At 38.1% G+C, this 21536-nt stretch overlaps 2 long non-coding RNA genes across 2 annotated transcripts; one reads left to right on the top strand and one right to left on the bottom strand.

Moving 5' to 3' along the window:
• Positions 1-5939: 5939 nt before the first annotated feature.
• LOC124254772 lies at positions 5940-16142 on the bottom strand. Its single transcript, XR_006892548.1, has 3 exons — positions 16132-16142; positions 16046-16049; positions 5940-6007 (listed from the first exon to the last, which is right to left on the bottom strand). It is a non-coding gene; the product is annotated as an uncharacterized LOC124254772 (long non-coding RNA).
• Positions 16143-17404: 1262 nt separating this feature from the next.
• Positions 17405-17905, top strand: LOC124254771. The gene is made up of 2 exons (XR_006892547.1): positions 17405-17522; positions 17769-17905. It is a non-coding gene; the product is annotated as an uncharacterized LOC124254771 (long non-coding RNA).
• The last annotated feature ends 3631 nt before the right edge of the window (positions 17906-21536 follow it).

Below are 21536 nucleotides of genomic sequence, written 5' to 3'. Positions count from 1 at the left end.
TTTCTGTTGTTAATGATTTGCTGTGTTCAGTGGACAATGGAAATATTGCCGTTCTCATACTCCCGGACTTGTCCACGGCGTTTGATACTATTGACCATTCTTTACTAATTCAGCAACCGGAGACAGTTTTCGGAGTACGTGGTACTGCCTTATCTTGGTTCAAGTCATATGTGTCTGAACGTCAGCAATCGGTCATCGTCCAAGACAAATCATCGGAGAAATCACAACTATGCTCTGGAGTTCCGCAAGGATCGGTCCTCGGGCCGGGATTGTTTACTCTCTATACGAGAAATCTTGGAGATGTCATTCATACAGTTAGTCATCATATGTTTGCCGATGACACCCAGCAGTTAGATTATAGCAAGTTGGATACCTCCATTGGACTCTTTATATATAAAGAACTGGAATTCATGAATTCACATATGCTGAAATTGCTTGTTGGTGAAGCATTGATCTTGTCACAGAAACTGCAATCCCATGTCAGAAAACAGAATAACAATGCCAGCATTGCTTGTTGGTAGTATCCAACTTCGATCTCGAGTCACAGATTGCCAGAAAGTAACTGCAATCCCAATACGCAACTCAACATCATACCCTTCTCCAAGCCAGTGTTAAAGACCAGTGCTTGGACTTCACCTGGATTCGGAACTGACATTTCCAAAGAGCCACACATTGAAAACAAAACTAAAATCTTGCTGTTTCCAGATTTCCTTAAAATGTGCCTTAAAAAAAACATTCCTCTTCAGAAAAAATGTCAAGCATATCCTGAAAAGTTTCGACCATTTTGTGTGCAAATGTTGTTCCTGTAACAATGCGAGCTGTTCGGTATAAATGCATATTATTATTATGTTTTACAGATTATGATCCTTAGATCCTGCTATCGAGGGTCATCATCAGCTCAGGGATGTCCTCTGCAAGACTGCGAATGGGACTTTCCCAGGAAACACTGCCTAGTGAACTTTTCCGGAGAATACTACACTGCAGCCTTCTGCATTTGACCAGAAACACCCTCATCTCAAGAACAATGGGGAGCCTGACGACAGTGTACTTGGGATGCAAGCGAGAATATCAAATCTTGCCAATCACATTGCTGTCAAAGGGACAGAAAATTCAATGATATAAATACATTCATTGCCTGCATCAGAAAGGACAAGATCAGGTTTGTTGGCAGGAATTCTAGATCTTTTGAGGCTGTATATGGGCCTATTCCACAGAGGTTTGAAAGCATCATTTTCTATGACGCCCTGGACATGTTCAGGGTCGTACCATGGATGGCCCTCGGAGTCAAAGCCACAGACATGGCGGAGACGGTAGTAAAAGCAACGAGCAATGCCATCACGTCGTTTAAGATATGCTTGTTTGTGCCAAAGAAGGGCATCCACTGACAAGGTGTTGGACAGTCTCTGTAAGTTCATTACATAGTCGACATTCTCATATTGATATTTTCTTTAAGAATCACATTTTGGCGAATACGAGTGGGAAGTGACTGGTCCTGAGCAGCAAAATGGAAGCCCTCAGTTTCACATTTTAGACCAGCCGAATTCATCTAGGAGTCGGTGGGATTGCCATTCTGTTCCACACACTGCATGTACACACGATGCAATGGCTTCTCAGAAAGCTTCTCCACAAATGGCCGACTCTGGGCAGACTTGGTGAAGGACTTCACCTGGTTTACTCCCATCGCTGTACCGTCCAGCAGTACATCGCCATCAACAAAATCAACCTCAAATTTCTGATTCTGTCCAACAACCTTGGCACGCTTAAAATAGCTGTGGAATTCCTTGCTTTCATCATGATTCTTCACATGCATCACCAGAGGATCATCCGATAAATAAATATGTGCAAAAGTACACAATAAAATTCTATCATGAAGAGCCTCCACATTAATCAAACCCCGACCTCCAGAATTGATTGGCAGGTATAAACGATTGAGAGAGGAACGAGGGTGGTGGGCTCTGTTATCAGACATGATCCTTCAGGTCAGGCGGTCAAGACTCTGGATGTCTTGTTTTGTCCAATCAACTACTCCAAAGGAATAGGAGAGGACTGTCACAGCAAAAGTATTGGTGGCTTTGACCTTGTTTCGAGCATTTAGCTCTGAGCAACAGATTTTCTTTAAGCGAGACTTATACTCGGCCCGAAGTTACTTGAGTCTGGGCATTCTGGAGCGTGTCTCGAACTTGCATTACAAGATAGGCGTAGGCCTGATCTTCCACAAGATGCTCAATAATTCCTCCTCCCCTGTAACGTGACCGATCCATCATTAACTACCTTGCCACGTTTCGAATGAAGAGTATTACATGTGTCGAGTCCAAATGTCAAGTCAGTATCAATAGAACAAGACTCGACAAGGAGAACCTGTTCTTTCAAATTGGTATCTCCCTTGGCAAGAAGCTCGATGTCATCCATCTAAAGGAGGTGAGTAAGCGATGTTGGGGATCTGTGCTGAGGAGGTCCGGGGTGGTAACCCTATTCCCTACTGAGCAGAAAGCTCAAAGGATTTAAAGAAAAGCAAAAAACCAAAGTACTAAAGGAGTCTCCCTGGAATATTACCCTTCTGATTGGAACAGACTCCGAAGTCTGCACCTGCCCTTGCGAGCACATCTCAAGTTGAGTCGACCAGCAACTCATTAAAGACTTGAGTAAATAAAATAGTCGCTCAGGAGAATACTACATGAGGTCTCATTACATACGAAGTATACGCAACGAGTGTCCTTCCTATGGTATCTGACAGAGCGAAAGTGGGATATTCATGGCATTGCTTAATTGCGGCATGATGTCTCAGTGAGCTGGCACTATAAAGCCAGCTGGTACAAACAGCCACACATACACACGCCGTCATATGACCTAAATATTCCTTAGTACGACGTTTCACCTCAACTCACCTCGTTGGTTTCAAAACATTGGTAAAAGTCTTAGTCTTGTATCACAGTATAGCCTACATCTTGTGAATTTCACACTAAACAGTGGTCTCTATTTGAAACATTTAAGACAAGGAGATGGCAAATGGGCGCTTGAATTTCCACAACCACCACGACTCAATGAACAAATATCGAATGTAGCAGGAAGCATTGGATAATAGATCACATCATGCTTCATATTCAGTGAAAGAAACGTGTTTTTGATGTGAAAAGTAAACTCAATGACTTTCAGTTTTGGGGGTGTCAGTGAGACATTTCAAGTCTATAAATGTCACATAGATAGGAAATCATTCTCTGACACTTGCAAAGATATCCCAATGAGCTAAAACATTTTTATTGTTGCCGATAAATGCGACTTTGTATAATCGATAAGAAAACTTGAGGAGATTTGGAATAATCTCCGTGCGAGGCTAAGTTTGTAACTTCATAACGACAGTACACAAACTCAAAAAGGTGAAAACAAGAAAACGGCAGTCAGCGATATTCCAATGAATTATGCCCGACGGTCCAAGCTTTGTGTCTACAAAACACAGTAAAAGAGGTCATGCACGTAATGCCAGCAAAGTGTTAAAGGTGTAGTCGTAGTTATAAACTTCAGCCATTCTTCGTAATGTGATGATGCTGTTTTCGCCTAATATAAACATGAAATGAACATGTGAAATAAGTAAAAAAAGTGTTGTTTTAATGCGGGGACACATACAATTACACGTGAGTGTGGCAATTAATTAAAATAGAACGAATAAAATCTGCTTGATCAATTCTTGAATGTGGGAAAGTGTATCAGCAATTCGTGTACAAAGACATACATGTACTGAAAACCTCAAAAGCATATCACACAGTGTGAGCCTGACGGTCCATAGCCTAAAATAATATCAAGATCACCGTCAGTCTTCACACCGTTAACAATCACCCAAACAAAAAACATGTATTAATTAAAACAGTTTTGATATTGAAACTAAGACATATCATTATCATTGAGGTTTTGAAATTCGGAAGATCACATTTACAGACTTTATTTCAGTTTCGAAATAAAACAACAGGTGTCGTAGTAGTGTCCTAAACCATTTAAAAATAAGTATTCTCGAAACAACTTTACCATGGCGAAAATACGTGCACTGCTCTGAACAACAGGTTTGAAGTATAAAGTGAGTTCGCGGGGTAAACATCAAGAAATGTCCCGGATTTCTCATCACTGTAAGTGAAGTCTGAGCTATGAGCTGTATATGTTTGTTCTCTTTTCTTGACTGAGTTTAAGTTTGAGCATTTATGAGTTTTGGGTAAGGTAGAGCAGTAGGCTAAGGATTTCCTCAGAATTAATCCTTCAAATCGTTCTCATAAATTTCTTACCATTCGTTTGAAACACAGGAAATCTACTCAAACATCATTTATCAAAATGATTTCTCGAGGTGATTAACAACATTGAGATCGGCATTTAGATTTAAATCAAAATCCGGGCAGATTCACGGCGACTTCAATAATAGCATGTTGCCATGAATGCTCAGTAGACCGATACTACAGTAATAGGTTATTGACGTAACGTGATAAATGATGCATTTATTTACATGTATGATGTGTGATAACTACGATAATTAGAACTTTTATTAACAAGAGACACCATAAATATGAACAGTTTCATTTGTCAATACTAATTATCAGTTTATTTTCTCGTTGGCAATTGGTGATTAAGTAGCATTTCGTGAAACAAATTGCTTGACATTTCACAGTAATGTTCTGTGAAGTAAATGTATAGATAGTGAATTTTCAATAATACACTATGCTGTTCAATTCATATCCAGAGACATTTCGATAATAGGAACTTCAGTAACACAAAACTGCTCTTAGGGACTTTACTGCCAACCAATGATTCGTTAATTAGAACGATGCATTTCACGTAGAAGTTTCAGTTCTTTTATAAAATCCTATTCTGTCAAGCAGAAGGACACAACAGATGAAAGAACTTTCCACCACTAATGATTGAACATTTCACCTAAAATATTCCATTCAATACAAAAGGTGTTTGGGTTGTTCATTCATGAAGCAAAAGTCAAGTCTGCACTAGTATGTGCATCGAAACTTTCATTGCTACTTAACAATCATGTTGTATACTGCCCTTTGGATCACATATATGTTGGGCAGCTGTATTTTAAACAACTGATTGGTAGAATGCAAGCAAAGTCATATACTAAATATAGGACAGGTATTCCCATGTCGTCCAGTGCGCCGCCATCCCCTGTGCTAAGGTGCGTCCTTTGGGCACTCCAGAAACCTTGGACGGTAGGTTCATTTCCCGGTTCGCGCCGATTCTGTGTTTTGGTTCAGGACCCTTTTTATACTCGTGGGTTCCACATTGTTTGTAAGACCGACACCGCTTTGGACCTTTCTACATCATTCGACTGATACTCTGTGTTTTTACATGAATACTGCTCAGAATGATCTATTAATATACTGTTCCCGCCCAGCTCGGTATCCTTTATAGTTAAAATTTTAGCCGAGTGGAAATTCATGTGGTATCCCGTATAGTTCAAATATACGTTCACAGTTTAGAGTTAGTGACAATTAGCCGTGTTCAACTATTGCACATTTACTGGCTCATGGTCCCGTTATGCAGACTTGGATATATACTTATCTAAAATAAGTAATGTTCAGATTTGATTGGTTCTCGCGATTTTACTTCGTACGCGGCCTTTTTGAGGACTTACATTTCTGCCGCGTGAATAAATCTGCCTACAAGTAGGCTCATTGAATATACCCTTATATTCTGCAGGTCTTATACAGGTCAGGTAAAGATACGCGAGCACACGTTCACTTCAGCTCAATAGGTCAGCTGTTTTCTATTAAATTTCAATGAGTTTTATTTCATGTTTTTGTGCAATTACAGATTGAAACATACATGTATGGGCAAGATATATTTGATGTAGCAGAATTACGAATGTATATGTGGTTCAGATGCTTGATAGGCCAATTGCTGAAGGGAAAATTGATTGAGGCCATCTGGATCCACCGCACCAAACCTGAAATGATCAGGGTGTTTTCCTACCGAATGCTTGGTGCATAGAATAATAAGCTTTCAATGTACATGTTTTCCCCTTAATCACTGTACATCCTTTGATGTGTGTTTTCATATGTGTGTTTTCCCGTCATTGTTTTCATAAGTGGCTTTCAATCAATCCTATCGTGTATATCCTATCCTTTTAGTTGTATAAACACTCTGTACATTCGTTGAATAAACATACCACTTAATCTCTTTAACTATGTACATCTGAATCAATACACATCACTTAATATCCTTAACCTCTGTACATCTCAGACTGTAGTAATACCTCACTGGCTTCCTGTACATTCTATATACAGTGTATTTTGCATAACCATATTATGTCACTCACCTGATGAAGGAGCAAGAGGTAGCCCAGATGCGTCGTGTTGTAAATATTAAAGAAGTTGTAAATCCATACCATACGTTGTTATGTACATGTATATGTGGTTGTATGCATCTCTCGTTCAGTGTTATACCTGGAAGAACTACCACGCATGATATTGTATCTGTTGCATATCCCAGTATATCGCTTACACTCTATGCATGTTCCTATATCTTAAAATTGTTCAAAGACACTAACGTATTTAGTTTCATTTAATTATGTTGGATCACATGTTCCGTAAAAACTGATTTAATAACGCCATGTTATATCAAAAGGAAGCAGGTTTAGCTTTCATGTCTCTTTGATCGTTGTCTTTATGGTCCAGGCCTTCGTAAAACGTTTGATGCAATCACTCCCTGCTCGATTTGCAACCATCAAATCTGTTTATGTCTCAAAATTTCTTTGTTTTTTCACCGCAAGTTTAATTTTTGTAAGAATTTACAAGACGTTTTCCTGGCCGAAGTCATCAACTACAATCAACTTGTTATGAAAAAAAATTAACATATATTTTAATGGCGATTACCATACATTCCATGAGGTAAACATTTCAAATTTGTAAAAAGCTGTTCTCATATGTTTGAATCAGATCCCTTATATCAAATATAGTGCGCTGGATTGTAAATTTACACAAAAAAAGTTCAATGCAATCAAAATCTTCAAAGTAGCAAAAAAAAAAAGTTACAATTTACGTTTATTTCCAAAGGAAGAAGAACTGCAAGTTAAACTCTTTCAAGCGGAGGCGTAAACGCAGCGAATAATGTGACTTCCTTTGATTATGCAATGTTCCTTACGACATTAAATAACCAAATACTTGATTATGACCGTTTTGCTAGCATGCCATAAATGCATTGACTTGTCTTTTATGTCAACAATGATATGATAAAGTAGATTCCAATGATTATTATATTGTCAGAATATTTGCACTGTTACATTTACCTACTATAGAGACAACACATTGCATGCACCCCTGTGTGTAACATTAAGATGATATGTTGAAAGAAATAACTGTTGCTTAGTGTACAACTATATGCTTCAACAATTAACGATCTTGTGATAATCAGAATGTATCAATGAAAGATGGGCACATCACTATTTTCAAGATCATGGTACAATGTGCAAAGATGACGTGATATTGATAGAATATTGCGACATGGAACCATAGTTGCTTATATTTACTCACAGCAAGACCTCCGACCCAAAGCTTCACTTTTGTTTACCATAACGGTTAGAGATATGGGGAAGTGATATCATACAAGCGTACAGAATACTGAATGTTGAGTGTTGAGAATAGAAAACATTATCTCTTTGGGCAGTTATGACGCTAACGTGTTTTTATTTGACTTATTCTATATTAATACAATATCATTAAAATATCTAAGATCATTCCTAAGTGAACGTACACTACTTAAGTTCTTGATCATGCCAGTGCAGCACTGGTTTTAGAAATGGGACAATATCAACTTGGATGTTATTTTAACAAGGCTCCCGTGTGGTCAATCAAACACAATAAAGCTGCAATCAACCACCGCTGATTTCTATGAAAAAGCTATCAATATCTGCTTCTGTTGTGAGGCTACATATCAGTCCTATTATACTTCATTGATGCTCAGGGGAGAACTCCAGGGCTCGTCTTCACGACAACACTTTAAATATAACCACTGGACACTAAATGAATGAGAGAGGAAATCTGATCTATTTTCTCAAATTATGGCCTTAATGTGGAATCGAACAAGTAACCTGAATATCGGTGGCCTGAAGAGGTAACAAGATGCCAGAGGTATGGTATCTAAATGGAAATAGCATGTATAGCCTTAATCTTATTTATATACTCGGACGTTCCATTAGGCTGAAAAATAGTGGGTAATAAATGAGTGTGGTGAAGGGATTAAGCTGAGTGATGAAGATGGACGAATGTTCTGTTCCGACATCGATTTTGAATACAGTTGTGACCAAGAGGGTAGAGCAATCGTCTTCTCGTGTTTGGAATTATCCGGAGCTTGATATGAGTTAACATCGAAAAGTTTTACATTTAAGGTATACCAATACACAATTTCAGGCATGTTGTCGAGTTTCTCATGATTAAACTATGCCTCCGTTACACCTGATTCACAAAATTCTTTATACAATGTTTACTTTACATGAACAATTGCAACAATATATGACGCTTAAATAGACGTAACCAAATTTAACAATAGGTTCTGTTGCCGCAAACTGTAAAATGCACATAATAACTGAAATTTTACAGGGACGAGAATAGTATTTTGGGTCATATGTACAAATTCATTGTTTTCAAATCTAAATTACCGAACAACACCTCTGAGTCTATTGCCCGATTCCAATTACACTGTGTATATCATTAGCAGATGTTTATAAATAACTAACAAGCAGTGACGACATCATGTGAACAAAACTCAAAAGATCAAACACCGATTAGCAATATGTCCGATGTGGCGTAATTACTGGTTCATTGTTGTGGCAATGTTTGTCAAATCGCGCCTAAGGTACAATGAACCTTGGACATGCTAGAAACCGATGACCGTGTGTTCGAATTCCGTTAATATGTTCTTCAGTCTGACATTAATGAAGATATTGCAAATGATTTTAATGAGTACATCACCTCTAAAATAAAGAACATTCGATCTAATTTGGATAATTCAACATCGACACAAAACATTTGTGATTCAGACTCTATCCCCCTTCAATAGAGTCCCAATGGATGATTTTGGTAGTTTCTCAAAGGAGGAAATCCGGAATATCACCACAAACAGTAAACCGACTACCTGTGACCTGGATCCGATACCATCAATTATTTTGGCATTTTGCTTCCTGTCATGAGATAGTAAATCGGTGCTTATCTGCAGGTGGGGTTCTGTCGATTCTGAAAGAAGCGGTGGCGAAACTCCAAATCAAGAAGCACGATTTAGATACTTCTGAACTGGGTAATTATAGACCCGTTTCAAACGTATCGTTCCTTTCCAGGGCATTGGAACGGGCTGTGAAGTCCAGACGTTCGTCTCATCTTGCTGAATGTGACTTGTCAGACAAATATAAGTCGGCTTACAGACCAGAGCATTCCACTTAAACTACTCTGCTTTATGTTCTGAATGGCCTTTTGACATCAGTTGATAATGGAAAGGTTGGATTATTAGTATTATTGGATCTATCCGCCGCCTTTGATACCATTGATCATCAGAGACTTTCGTTGATCCTAATGAAAGCCATGGGTATTAAGGATACAACACTCAAGTGGTTTATTTCATACTTGAAAGACCGGGTACAGACAGTTGGCATCATTCGAAACCAACAGCACTGAAATACGGGGTCCCACAAGGATCTGTTTTGGGGCCCTTTACTGTTTACACTCTATACTTCTGATTTAGGAAAGTCTGTCACTTCTACTGACGTCAATCACCACTGCTATGTAGATGACACTATCAAAGTCTTTCTACCTCGGGGCACTAGAGAAGCCCTCTCGGATCTACAACGATGTACAGATAACATCAAATCTTTTGCTGACAGAACATGAGTTACCGCTGGATGACAACAAAACTAAGGCTCTTCTCACGGGAACACAGGCAAAACGTTTGACGGCTGGAGTGACGACAGTGCGTATTGGCCAGTCTGAAATACCACTGTCTAAAACTGTGAGAAATCTGGACATTATTCTGGAGAGCAATCTCTCTATGGATTGCCATATTTCGAACTTGTGCAAAACATATTACTTCCACTTACGCAACATAGGATCAGTTAGACATCTTCTCACCACATTTGCTGCTCATATGCTTGTGCGGTCACTTGTGTTATCCAGATTGAATTATTGCAACAGGTTACTCGAAAATGTCTAGCAGGCACAGTTTGCCAGACTTCAGCGTGTGCTAAATACTGCTGCATGTATAGTCACCAGGACTAGGAAATCTTCACACATTATACCTTATATCACTGCACTGGCTTGCTGTACAAGCAAGAGTTCAATTCAAAATTATGACACTTACAAATGCTATCATCAATCAGCTCCTCCATATTTGAATGATCTCATTCACAAATATGTACTATTGAGATCACTTCGATCTGCCGACCATCATCTACTTGACGTACCAAAGTACAATCTGAAACGTTTTGGCGTAGATCCTTTGCTTACTTGGCTGCCACTTTATGGAACCCTCTTCAGATCAAGGAGGCAGAATCCCTTGACATTTTTAAGAGCGACCTCAAAACCTATCTCTTTAGGACTTTCAATAACTATTGAGCACCCAAGAAAAACACCGCCAATGACTTTTAGCAGTGACTTCATGTTGTTTGTAACGCCATGAGCAAGCACTCTATGCCTGGAATTTGGCGCAGTATAAGTGCAAATATTATTATAACTAGATATCAGTCACCTCATGTAGTATACGTGAAGACCGTTCGTGTCTTTTCTTCGCGTTGCCTGAAGGACCTTTCGCTTTGGGGGCACGGTTTGTCCAATGGCGTCTAAGGTGCTATGCTGACCTGTGTAACTTGGACATGCTGGAAACCGATGAATCTGTTCGAATCTAGTTGATATGTCATCGTTTCTCAGCGCCATACACGTGGTCGTGGGTATTGCCAAAGGGGTAAATCTCTGAGACATTCATCAGTTTGGACTTTCCTCGCTTTTGAGGCTGACATGCCGTGACATAACTGGGATAATCTGGGATTAAGGCAGTGTAACTCAAAACCGTTCACTTTCCACAATGGCTTCCTGCAGAAATACTCCCTTTTTTGACGAGATGGTTGCGCAGACATGATTATTAAGGAGACTGAAATGTTTTTGTTTTTCTTGTATTCCATTGGTTATGTTTTCTGTGACACACTCTCATTGTTCATATTATTCCATGAACATTGAGAAACATATTCCTTTTGCTCTATTTTCGCTTCTAATATTTTATGCGTCAATAATGGCCCCAACGTACATCGAAGTACCAATGTTATAATAATAAACCTCCTCACATTAGAGAATGTGAATGTACAAGATAAAGAGTTTCCAGAATCCAATTGGAAAGTCACGCAATACATTCCGCTCCTCCGTTAGGCTCATTACAAAGAATAAAAAACATTAAGTGGATGTGTCACATTCTTTTTTCCACATCCAATCAAACTACTCAATAATGTGAATTGTGAGAAGGGAGGCGATAATATGAACTTCATATCCTTGCTAAATAAACTCAGGACCTGAAATTGACATTTAAGTACACTCCAGAGAATAACTATGTCAGGATATGAGAAAATTAAGTTACAAATAAAAATAATTATGTATTCTATCATGTATCGTGATGTATGAATAGAAATAATGAGTATAAGGCATTAGTGCCAAGTTTAAATGAAATATCCCTACGGAATTAGCTCGTTAAATATGCATTATAGTTTAGTCTCATCCCGTATATTCGGTAATGTAATTTTTCTGTAACATTTCTGATAATATTCACAGAGGAATGTCGTGTCCTCTGGGTCTCAACATATCTGCACTAACAACGCACCAACCATTTGAAACCAGAAATTGACGTTGCTGTTCAACGAACATTAAACATTGCTATTTCGTCTGATATGAAGGTTACTTTATTAAAGATTATCACAAAATGTACATCAATCTGCTTACCACATGTAAAACCATGTGCCAATGTAAATTATCGAGCCTGGACCAGACACTCCAGTGGGTGCCATTGTGGGCATCGATCTACACCATTGGGATATGATGATATACATCCACCAAATCTGACCACCCGATCCCATTAGTCGTCGTGTGACAATCGTGGGTTGCAGAAGATGAAATCTCACCCGTATTAAAAGATGATTTGGACGAAAAGGGTAAAGCAGTGATTAATAGTGTGTGGATTCGTAACTGAAAATCAGCGATGACACAAAATGTTCCTGAATACAACAACATCCAGGGTCTTTTCCAGAATGTGCAAAACAACCCAACCCAAACATACCATTCCAGTGTGAAACAAGCCTATGAGTTCATCCACCTTTAATATATTGGTGTGTTGGTCCTGACTGAGACGTGGCGGTGCAGCAACAACATTTATGGAGTGCGAAATTCAGTCAAAACGGATAACGAAATTCGACTAAAGAAAGCGTTTGGAATCTCAAACAATCATAAAAGTTGGTATTATCCAGAAGGACGGTTCAGGGTCAAGCTTAATTGTCTTTTCCTGCTCAATCTGATATTGTGTGTTTGTTGCAGGAAAGTCGTTAATCCCCCTGACCATTTATAACTGTGTTATTTTCTTGCTTTGTTATATTGTTCTTTATATCTGGTGGAAAATACTGTGTCAATGGACAAGAAATGGAATTTTTGTTTGAAAAAACACCGTCGTAGAAATATACTTGGAAGGATGAACACTGAAGCAGAAATACTTCTTAAATTTGTTAAAAAGCAGATAAAACTACCATGTTGCCATAATTAGGACCATACGTCACGCATTATTATGGAAGAAAAGACATAAGGAGTCTTGGTATTATCTCACGGACAAGCCATGAGTTATCTGACATAGCGAGACTTGCTCTCTCCTTTGTCAATAAATGAATCGTATTAAAGAACACACATATAGTCGTGAATGTACTCAGATCTCTTCTAATATATTTGACTGCGTAATTCAGTTGTCGTCGAATTGTTATAATATGCCAAGAAAGTGGAATCTATGTTTAAAGCAAACCTTTTACATTATCTAAAGTTTTCCAAAACTTTGATATGGCAAATACATGGATTTTAGACCAGGTCCCATCCCAAAAATGTTGACTACTTAAATGATATATTTACAATCATAACAAAATACTGAAAGACTTATCCAAATATCATTGAACCGTTCGCCTTGTAAAATTGTTGTATAAAAAGATAAACAGAATCGATCAAATCCAATCGCTAACCTATTTGGACTTAAAACCTGTTATTTCAAGGCGCTCAAAACCTGGCACTACCGATGTGAAAACAATTCAGGTCTCACATGAATAGATGTCAGTTTCATTCCATTCGGACTGATTTGATGTATGCCATGTTTCGCCCATAGGTACATTTCGGGTGTAATGGAGCAAGTCTGAAAGAGTTTGATGGCGTTCAGGTGTTACCTCTATCATGCACATGCCATTTATTGCAACTGGTGGAAGCTGTACACTAACACAATTTCGGGTCTCAAATGTGGTTTTAACACATTACATTCGTACAAGTTTTCACGTTTTACCATTTAGTAATGCCATTACAGTAATAACAGATATTACAACCAGGGCATTACATTAGGGAATGTATCGAAAACATCGATCGCAAATTGCAATTCATTTAATTTGGAATATTAGGTCATCGTTGCCATTTTTCATCTAAATGGGTACAAATACTGATTATTTTGTTGCTCTAACCACTTCAACATTTTTGTCCTCAACGTAATTACACCTATTCAGCTAATCTAGTCACGTATCCAATATGAGTTCCCAGAAAGTACATCAAACGACATTACACGCTTCACAGTCGGTAATATTGTGTCGGTGTATATGGAAAATTAGATGGAAAATCGAGCAACGAGAAACCGGCAATCATCACAAGTGCTTCTTAGGTAAAATAAGTGATTAGAAATCCAGTGTCCTGACGTTGTGCTGATACATATGACTATTAAATTTGACACTACACATATAACCTTGCACGAACCGTTCATAAAAAAACTTTGGCTAAATAACTGCACAAAGGAGACTTGTTACAACTACGTTTCTACATGCTTGGGTGGTTATAACCCGATCATTTCTTTTTAGATGTCTTCGGGGATATACGCTGTTTGCGTAACATGAGTGAAGACTTCAAACGCCTTTTGAACAGTATTTCACTCATTAGAAAACGTGTTTAAACAAACACGACAGAATAACATGAAGTCACGCAGGGTTTAGCCGTTTTGACAGGCAAGTTGACAGGCTGGCTGAAAGAAGGAGCATCAAAACGACGCCATGACTGGGATCCAGACAGTCTGAGATCCGCAACCATCTGATTCTGACATAAGTAACGGAGATCCTCTTCTGATCTTTGCATGTACAAAAATAAATTGTAATCGGCACACTGCAATATCCTGACATTATCCATTTCATTCATTATATTTTTCACTTTTCATGGAACAGTTGCAATGAAAGTATATTCACCTCTGATATTAGAGAGCCATCAACTACTGAAAGCGTGGCAAAACAAGAAGGTTTCACAAATGAGTTCAGCGTATACAATAAATTTGACAGTTATGTGACAACCCACATTTCAGTCCAGACCAGGTGACCCGTAAAGATCCGGGTTAGAAATGGTCTTCAGTAACCAATGCTTGTCCGGCTCGCTGACTTGGTTATCACATGTCATCGTATCTCAATTGCTTACAACGATGATCAAGCTGTTGATTACTAGATTGTCTTCTCCAGGCGCGACTATTTACAGACCGCCGCCATATAGCTTGAATATTGCTGAGTGCGGCGTAAAACAACAATCAATCAGTCAATTAATCCAGCCCCGGTCATGCTGTCCCAAGTCATTGATCTACTGTAAACATACCCGATACTTATGTGCTAGTTTGTTCTAAACCTGTTTGCACTTGTCTCAGATTCCAAATTTTCTGAAAATTTAATCAAGAACCAAATGCCCGTTTCAAAGAAGCACATAAAATGGAAATAAATTCAACATAATCAAGCAAATTTACGCTGTGCATTTCTCAAATTAGATTGAAAATCGTCCGTCTGGATTTGGGAGATTACCCTTGTCAAAAGTCTTTTAAAGTTTATCAGATTTAATGACTGACTACCCAGTGCACTGATGACATTGTGTCAATAAATATGACGCAGTTTGTAAGACGTGGATTGTATATTACATTATGGGCTTACTTAGTTCATAATGTCAGCAGAAATTGGCACTCAAAACAATTGATCAATTTACGCGGTAGGACTTCAGTGTATTATATATTCTTATTTACATGACCCATACCTTACAAGCCAGTCCCTAGAATTCTGCTGGGCGTATGTCTGAAATATGAACAACAAAAATAGTAAATTACAAGCAGATCAAGGTTTCTTTGACACTATCCTGCAAGCAAAAAATACGCAATTGTCACCAGAAAAATCAAATATCCGCCCAAACCGGAGCCTGATATTACAATTCTGAAAAGGTAACCGGTAAGGCAAATGAACAGTGATCTTTAATGTTGTAGAATTTTTATGGCCCTGGCAAATTCAGTTTTTTTTGTTAGTCTTTGATGCCCTCTTATCAGTTCATGCTCTGTATTCTTTTACTGGCTCAAATTACTGGCTCCATGGCGAGAAAGAAAACGCCCACCTTTTCATTACTGTTGCATAGTTAATACAAAATGTCCATGAGCTTCTCGGAATCAAACAATGCACACTTTTTTAGTAAATATGCAATGACAGAAATGAGTTTGTTGCTTATATTCACTGTCTCCTTCTGTCAGTGTCGTCCTTAATAAATAGTCGTGAATCATTATGAAGTAATGCCAAAAGCTCTATCCACTTTTCTTAAATCACCAAATTCATATATGACTGAATTATGTTTTGTCGCTTTGATGAACTCACGTTTTATTCTTACAAATGTACAGTTGTAATTTTCTTACTCTTACTCTTACTCTTCTGTAATTTTGACACAGTTAATACAGTACAGTGTCATAAGTTGCCCTGTTATTGTACCCTGAAGACAATATTTGTTATGACTCGACATTAACATTGAACATTTCTCTCCGGAAAATGATTTCCAAAGTTTCTTATATGACATAGGAAACAACATATTGAATGTAATTAACATAATTCCGAAAAACCCGCTTAATTATGTGACTTATAAGCAGTCAAATGTGGCAAGGACAAATTGGCACACGTTGAACCTTTGAGGAAATCCGTGATTACGGACAGGAAAGGGAATCAACAGGGATTATAGATAATCAAACTGGAGGCTAAATTGCCACATTTGACCAGAACCGAGTTAGAATTGGTTTTCAGCAAGCCATGCTTATGGCAAATGCTTGTATACTGACCACATATCTGGTTCAAAGTATACATATTTGTGACTAACACTGCTAAGATTCGAATATCCCACTGTCACCAATATGCGCAGTGTATATCTTTTAGTCAATTTTATCACGTTTGATTTCAATCAAAATATATATATAATTTAGCAATAAACATTACAAAGAACATTGACTGTACTGGCGCCTAAAGAACATTAAAAGAATATTTCTACCTGGCTTCCTAAATGATTAATAGCCCGTCCGAATATATAAGTCGCATTAATGTGTATCTGTTATTGACTACACCATTGTTTATTGTTTGCAGTCTGCCGCCAGTCAGCTGTAATATTGCTGAGTGAGGCGTTAAAACAATATGACGTATGCTCATATCATAGTTGGAATTGTACAGTCGTCTCTGCTTTTATCAGAAATGTTGAAGGGTTTTGTCGCTTTATTTACGTTTCAGAATATCACTTTATTCAAAATTGCAAAATTTAAGTGAAAAATAATCATAAAACGCAACTGAAAATAGGCATCTTAGACATGTCATATTTCAGAACAAATAAATTTGCTTTATCCGGCACAAGATAACCACATTTCAAACATTGCAGGGGTTGCAATCTAATTTCTTACCCCAGCCTTCATTGGCCCAGTTAAAATTTACACAAAATTACTTAGCTTCGGGTTACTTCTGTCAAACCATTGCAGACATGCGCGGTGGCCAAATCGATATAATCCTATTAGCACACAGTTCTTTCAGTTTGACATAAATGCAAATATGGTATACTATTTTTTTTCTGGTTCAATGTAATCTGTCAAAGTGTGTTTCTATGATTGTAAATGCAAGATTTCTTTACATACATTTCAATGTACAAATCTTTCAAATGAAATTGTTTACTAAGTTGTGAGAATTGGTTTTAAGTATTTTATCCATGGTGGTCCAATAATTAAAACACTTAGTTAAAATCTAAAGTTCATTTCCATTTAAATCCTTATAAGTCAAAAGTGTAAACAATGTGGCCCAGTAAATTTCCATTACCCTGTGGCCTTAACCTTCATGTGTGATGTCAAAGCTCACAGGTCACATGATGACCTCTCCAAAGCTCATGCATTTTGGAGCACATGCTTGCCAGTGTGTATTGGACCTCCATGCTGCCTGGTTGTCACCCAGCTGACTGTAAGCTGAACTATGTAAAGACACATATGTGAGTACTTTACCCTTTCATTGCTAGGTTGTACTATCTATAAATTACAATGAAATTGTATATATGCCAAAAGTTAATAGGTTGTGCAAAAATTGTTAATATATTTCACACAATTATTTGTAAATTTGTAGTTGTTACTTTTGCAATTTCAATGTATTCACATATCATTCGAATGAAACATTGAATGTTATGTGCTCTGAAATTTGACATTTTGTGAATTTCATCGAAAGTTATTGTTTGTTGTAGTTTTCTGAACCTCATCAGCTCATCAGCAACTTTACTCTTCAAGTGAACGCAATAATATTCATCAAATCCTCAGCAGCAGCCACTTATTATGAACTGTAATTTCTCAAATATTAATACATTAAACCCTGTTGATGCGAGTATCAGTTTTTGTGTTCTGCATTAACAATGATATAGTTTTGCATGGGTACGAAAAACAATTCACGTCTAGTAAATATTTGAGTTGGGAAGTTTGCCACTTATATATAATGCGTGCAAACCGTTGTAATATATATGAAAGTATCACTTAGTCATTTAATGATAATTTTATGAATTTGTTTTATATTTAGGAATTTCTGATTTCAAAGACCCAGGGTAGTGAGATTGAATGCAATGATTTGAGGTGAAGGTCTACAGTGTGATGACAGGTGTAAGGATAAACGTCCGTCGTCACGTGCCGAGCAACGCCTGCAAAATACTAAACCAAAAAAAAGAAAAAAAGCCCAAAACAATCAGATCAACCGTCAAAATGAGAATATATTAGCAAAACGGAATGTTCAAAATTCACCAACAGAAATTCACTGCCTCCATCACACCGTCAAAGTTTAAAAAAATATGTCTGATTAGGATTGCAATAACCTTCAAGATGAGCATTTCCGAGTTCCTGTTGTGTTACAGGAAGGGTGAGGTGAGGTGAAATTGGGTTTAACGTCGTGCTTGAGAATATTTTGCTCATATGACGACGTGCATGCGTGTGTATGTGTATGTGCGGCTGCTTGTACTAGCCCAGACTGAAGCTTGTTTTATAGTGCTAGCCCACTGAGATACCATGCCGAAGTGAAGCATGAATACCCCACTCAGACACATTATACTGACTCCGAGCCGACCAGTCCTTGATGTACCTATTAATGCCGAGCGCCAGGCAGGGACCAACAAGTACCATACTTTAACGTCTTTTGGTATGACGCGGTCGGGGATCGAACCCGCGACCTTCCGCTCTCCGGGCGGACGCTCTAACCACTACACCACGGAGGCGGTCTGTTACAGGAAGGGCGTCGTAGTGACAGTTTGCGAGAGTATGTCTGCCTGCCTGTGTGTATGTGAGTATGGATGAGTAGGTGTGTTTATGTGTGTGCAAGAGAGATTGAGTGTATGTCTTCACGTATATAATTCATGATAAAAAAAAATTCTTAACAGCAAAAACATGGTTTTGACTGTCAATACTAGCTCAAAGTCAAAACGTTTTTAATGAACGTTTCTCATGATCTTGTAATATTTTAGATGGAAACATTATGGTCATGTAGTTTCATGCCTCTATACCAAAAGTACATGGAATAATTCCTGTACATGAGAAATGTCAAGATCTCAATAGATATAAAGTCTATCAATGTAAGTGGTGTGACATCATATATTTACGTTTCCATTGTGTTGGAGGCTATAACACGAGCGATGATAAGTGTCTGGGACTGATTGCTTAACACGAAACAGTGGAATCATGATTTTGCTCCACAGTACCATCGGCGGATCGAATATAAACGCGTTACTAAGTTACAACAGCGCATAGCCAGCCTTCCTGGTAAAGTCATTGATGCAGGGATATACATCCTACGACAATAGTTCTGGACCCATACAATCCAGTGATCAAGAGTGCATCTACGCAGATGGGATATGATGGTCAACCAAGTCGGCAGCCTGACCATCCGACCGTTAGTCGCCTCTAACGACAAGCATAGTTTGCTGAATCCCAATTCTAAACTGGATCTCCACAAAAGCAAGCAGAATGGAAGTGTCAAATTCAGGAATCAAAGATATAAAATCTCGACACTAAACAAAGATTATGTTGTCTCAATGACTTGCGTGACTTGAAGGGAGTTTTAACACAATACAGTAGTATTTCAGACAACCGTTACAGAACACCTTTTCTTACACACTTGTGGGTAAGAAACCTATGTGAGTAAACTTGTATCAAATATATGAGTGAGATCGATTTCCAGGTCCCTGATTGGCTACTCCATAGTGAGTACCTTAGGTCAGATTCTGATGGCCTTGTTTTCTGAATGAAATCCATTGATAAATTACTCGTGACACACGGCGTCTTTATACCAAGCTACGATTGAATCGTAAACAGGTATTTATGCGATAAAACAAAATTTAATTTAAAATAGAGAGCAACACAAATGTAGTGTTTTCAATGATCTTTGGGAACTTTAGATTCTATATATGAGTTCATGATACTTGAGCTATCAGTAATGGCTATGGAAGCTATGCAAATACCGATGTTCGAGAACATACAATCTGAACATACAAAATGCAAAAACTAGGTACTTTTACTGGAGTTATGCAACGACATGATAACGTCAATGTCTGTCCAGTGTGATTGTGATTTGCGTTTTGGTTTGATTGCCGAACTGAACGACAATTACCTTTTCTCTCCGCCCGATAAACATGATGATTCTTTAGATAAAGATCATTCCAGTCCCTGAGCTACTATATTAAAAACAAAAACAAAACAAAAATACATACAACAATGATTCCGGGAAAACAAGAAGGCAGTCCCCCTCCACGATAGTGAACGTAACCTGAGCAATGTCACCTATAAGCACACGGGTGACACTAAATAACAGGCGCTTATAAATATTTTGGCTGAACATTGAACGTAAATTTTTACACAAGTGCAGATGCCTTTTGTGCAAAGATATCCTACCAATCTCCCGATGGTGACAACTGCATCGAAACTCAAGGAGCTACACCAGCAAATGTTCTGAACGCTTACAATGACGTCCCACTGTCAGTTATTTTATACTTGCAAGAAGTAAACTCATCTACATCTACGTTGCAATGCCGTCGCTATTGGGGTGTATAAATGTTCTTTGATCTGATTTAGTTTGCATTAGCGCCTTGACAATGCACAGAAACATTTTTGTAGAGGGTCACCTTGACATGACTAGTGACCAGGACGCCGAGTGAGTCACTGATTCATAAACGTTGTTGCGCTACTACGATGAGATAATGTGAAATTTGAAAAGTGGTGCGATTTTATGGCGTGTAAGAAACATATTACTGTTCTCTCGCTGTGAGATAAATAGTGCCTTGTGAATTCATGGCATAATGTTTATGACATACATAGTTATATACAATGGTCTGCAGAGAAAATAAGGATTCAAGAAACCATGTGACCATGAAGCAAGCCAGAAACACGTAATCGTTGGTTTGTATCTCCAGTTCAGCCTGATTGTGTAAATGATTGTGTGTATATTTGTGTATACGAGCTTGTTAGTGTGTACACGTTTGTATGTTTTTGTACAAGGTGAGTATACTGTGCGACTGAACATGTTTCAACAAACGTACATCCCATGTTGGGTCTGACGCTTTTTTCAGCGCTTTTTAATAGCAATTTCGTTTATATTGTTAAACCTTCATTTCAGTGAAGTTATGGAATCAGCGCAAACATACAACCAGGTATAGATTATCTGACAGAGGGAAGATACCGGCACACCCTCATACAATTTCCGATTTCATTCCATCATAAATTCTGTACATTTGCTTTAACCTGATACACCCCAATCCACACATTATTTCAAATGGAATGTATTGATTGTGATTCTGAAAACTATATTGACTTTACAGAACGGAAAGGGCAATGCTCCCATTGATACAATTTGCCAACAGTATTTTGAATAAAATAGATAAAGCTTCTGCATCATTTGTCAGAAGTTTCATATCTGCAAAATACAGTTGGTAATATTGATGAGATATATCCATATATCATTGCTCAGATCTCTAACAAACCCT

This window comes from Haliotis rubra, unplaced genomic scaffold (genome assembly GCF_003918875.1).
Source record: "Haliotis rubra isolate DU_JTF1 unplaced genomic scaffold, ASM391887v1 Scf581, whole genome shotgun sequence".
Classification (NCBI taxonomy): Eukaryota; Metazoa; Mollusca; class Gastropoda; order Lepetellida; family Haliotidae; genus Haliotis; species Haliotis rubra.
This window is presented reverse-complemented; position numbering and strand designations above follow the sequence as displayed.